The sequence below is a fragment of the Heteronotia binoei genome, chromosome 10 (genome assembly GCF_032191835.1).
Source record: "Heteronotia binoei isolate CCM8104 ecotype False Entrance Well chromosome 10, APGP_CSIRO_Hbin_v1, whole genome shotgun sequence".
NCBI lineage: Eukaryota > Metazoa > Chordata > Lepidosauria > Squamata > Gekkonidae > Heteronotia > Heteronotia binoei.
Window position 1 is genome coordinate 104,957,768 of NC_083232.1, and position 3,920 is coordinate 104,961,687.

Below are 3,920 nucleotides of genomic sequence, written 5' to 3' on the forward strand. Positions count from 1 at the left end.
AAGTACCGGGCAGACAACTGTGGCTGCCCTCGGAATGTTGCTCGCAGAAGTGTCTTGCTGTCTCCGCTCACTGGGATCCGGGGCCCTGCCCAGTTGGGAGATGGGGGGGCCCTCGCCCAGCACAGAGAGTCCTGAGAGAGCTGGACTAAGATCTGGAAGACCCAGGTTCAAATCCCTGTCACAGACTCTCAGCAGACTCTCTGTGAGGTTAAATGGAGAACAATGTAAAGCTATGCTAGGGAGAAAGGCAAGCATATAAATGAAGTCCTGACCACTCACCCCTACTGGTCACTGCATGGCTCCAGCGTCCCCATGACAGGCTGCCTGCTGAGCAGGTACATGTGGTGGGCCTAAGGGAACAGCTGCAGCCATTGCCGTTTGAGCTATAGGACTCCCCCTGCTTCCCTGTCTGCAGGCCATTGTCCTTGCAACCGTGGCTGGCAGTGGGGGATGGGGGGGGTAAAATTCCTGGGATTCAAGTCAGCTGGAGGGCTTATGAAGGCAGCGTCTGATGGAGTTCTGCCCTGGAGCCCTTAGCGGCACAGGAAGGAAGGCAGAGGAGGAAGCAAGAGTTGGGCAGCCTCTGCTGGCCGAGCCCTTCTGAGGGAAGCCCTGGCTTCTCATCTCCTCAGCCAGGCCAGCTGCTGGAGCAAGGCAAGGTCAGGGAGGATGAGCTCCATTCATTGCCAGGATGCAGCCCCCCCCCCGAAGGTCCTTCTCTCTCTCAGCCTCTGGTTTTCCTCTTCCTTTAGTCCACCCAGCTCCTGCATAGCCAGTGGTTGGGAAGGGGCAGCCCTGTTGGTGTGTTGTGGAAAAACAGGAAAAAACTTTTGTTCTTTCCCTTAATTTCTTGAACTCTTCCCCACACTTTTCTCCTCCTTCATTTGTCCTCTTCCTTTCATGATCTGGCATGCCTCTCGAGCCACCTTGAATTCCCACCCCCTTGTTTTTCAGTCTTGGTATCTTAGACGAGATATTTAATAGTAGTGTAGTTCTGAAGATGCCATTTCCTCCTAAAGCATTGCTCTCTGTAATCTGGAGATCAGTTTTAATTTTGGGAGTGCTCCAGGTCCCTTCTCAAGACTGGTAACTCCACAGGAAGCTGCTGCCTCCCAAAAGGAAGAGCCAGCAAATGCCCCTTTCCTGCACGGGGTCCATCACAGCCGGAGGCAGTGCCCTGCTTGGCAGCCATGAAACCCAAAGGTGATTCTTGTAGGGGGTGTCTCTTGAAATCCTCCCAAGTCAGGTTGCTGAAACAGAGAATTTGTGGCTTGAAATTGATCAAGATACCTTATTGAGATGGAGGCATAGCTCAGTGGCAAGACATCTGCTTGGCATGCAGAAGGTCCTTCCCAGGTTCAATCCCCAGCAGCAGCATCTCCAGTGGAAAGGGCCAGGCAGGAGGGGATGATGGGAAAGGCCTTCCTCTGCCAGAGACCCTGGAAGGAGGGAGGGAGGGTGGCTGCCAGTCTAAATGGACTGGACCGGGGTGGGGTGGGGGGGTGGTCTGGGTCAGTATGAAGCAGATTCATGTGTCCCTGTCTACTGCATACCTTTTGCTTCTGTCAGAAATGCCACGTTTTATTCTTTGGCCAATATTTGGAACCTGTAAGAACTCCTGTTTCAGATAGCAGATACTGCAAAAGGATGAGTAGTGTCTTGATGTCTGTACCAGCCCACTGAAAAGATCATGTGGAAGAAGGGAGAGTGATGCTTTTGGAGGAAAATGGAGAGAGCATCTAAATAACCAACTCATCATTCTTGCTCACTGGTGCCCTGGGTGAGACTCAGGTGAAGTGCAGTGGAATTCTCTCTGTCATGGACACTTGTCACCAGCACCAGGGCTCCTCCTCTACAAGAAGAAGAAAGAATTGCCTTTGGATTTCTTTCTTTCTTTGTTCTTTCTACTCTGCCTGCCTCCCTCGGGGAGCCCCAGGGCTGAGCCCAGGGTGCAAGTCAGAGCAGCCAGCAGGATGCGACATCCAGTCAGCCATGCAAGAGGAGGGGGCTGCAGACTTGGCCACAGAGCTTATTTGGAGTTTCTGCGCCTTTGATCCTGCTTCCAAGAAACCAGCCATTCAGGCTGAGGCTTGCCGGCACAGCCCTGCCCACCCACAGGGCTTGGAGAAGCAAATCTGCACCCCAAACTGGCTGCTTCCTCCACCCTGCAGGGATGCTTGGAGGAGGCCGTGACGTTCTCCTGGCTGCCAAGGGGCACAATTGGGTAGGAATGGGAGATGCATGAGAGCATGCCCTGCTCCCTTCCGGGGCGGGCGGGGGGGGGGGGGTTGCAGGAACACTTTGCAGCTGGAGTTCTGGGACACACACAGCACAGGTGTCAGTGCATCAGTTCAGCTTTTGTAACCCATAAAGGCAGTTAAAGGTCACACCAGTCATTTCCAACTCTGGGGTGACGTTGCATCATGATGTTTTCTTAGCAGACTTTTCTACAGGGTGGTTTGCCATTGCCTTCCTCAGTCATCTATGCCAGGGGTGGCCAATGGTAACTCTCCAGATGTTTTTGCCTACAACTCCCATCAGCCCCAGCCAGCATGGCCAATAGCTGGGGCTGATGGGAGTTGTAGGCAAAAACATCTGGAGAGCTACCGTGGGCCACCCCCAGCAAGCTGGGTACTCCTTTTACCGACCTCAGAAGGATGGAAGGCTGAGTCAACCTTGAGCCTTGAGCCGGCTACCTGAACCCAGCTTCTGCCGGGATCCAACTCAGGCTGTGAGCAAAGCTTGGACTGCAGTACTGCAGCTGACCACTCTGCACCACAGGGCAGCTAACCCATCCAACTCAGCAACTGCAAAAAGAAGTGCAGAAGTAACAACTTTGCAATTTTTATTCCCAATTTTCCTTAAGAGACTACCAAGGACAAGCAAAAACTGTTAAAATGTTACCAAATCGTTTAAATAATCACAGAGCTGAGGCCATAATTTACAAATACAGACTCGTATGCAATAAATGTACCAAGCGGGGTATTCTAAGGATGCAAGGCACTCTTCTGCTCAAACTGTGTCTTTGGTCCCACGCTAAGCACCAGGGCTGCTCTAGGCCACAACTTGCTGGCCCCCGACTCCTCCCTGTGGAAGGAAGGAAGCCAGGGCTCCCCCCCAGGGTCAGCATGGCCCTTCTGGGACCGGTGGGCAGCTGTGGAACCTCCTCCAGGGACTTTGAACTGGAGTGTGTGGCCCCAAGAAGCTGGTCCTCTTCTCGACACCTGGGTGGTTCGGGGGGGCACTGACGCCCATGGACAGCCAACACACACACGATGAGTGGGTACGAAGCCTTCACAAAGTCCCACCAAAGTGGACAACGCCCCCCCCCCCCCTCACTGCAGTCTGCCCAACCTGCTGCTGCCACAGTCCAACGCAGGCCCTGGTCCCAGGGCCGCAGGCCAGGCTTCCCATGTGTGTGCCAGAAGTGGAGGACGCCTGGAGGAGGAGTCACAAGCTGGACCCACAGCTCCAGGAGGAGCTGCAAGAAGGCCTGGCAGGCAAAAGAATCTGGATGATTTTGTTCCTCTGATCTCTTCATGGGTTTCTTGGACGCTCCTCCGGATGATGCTCGCAAACAGAGGCTGAACTCCACCCCACAGACAATGTGCTTCCATGGCCACGTAGAGACACTCGGTCCTCTTTCTGGCTATTTGTCCAAAACTAAATGTAACTTAAAATCTCACAACTTCCATGGCCCTCACTTGCAGAATTTGGGGGCACATTTGCGCAATGTGAAAAACCTTTCAGTGCCAGCAGGTTTTGCATCTTCCCCAGAGGTTATATTTTGTTCTTTGGGGGTGGGGGACCGTTCCAGGCAGCCTGAGTAGAGAAGAGAGGCCTGGTTTTCAGGGACACCCTGTGAGCCCGGCCACCTTCTTGCCCCTCTCCTGAGATCAAGACTCCCTCCCCATCTCCCC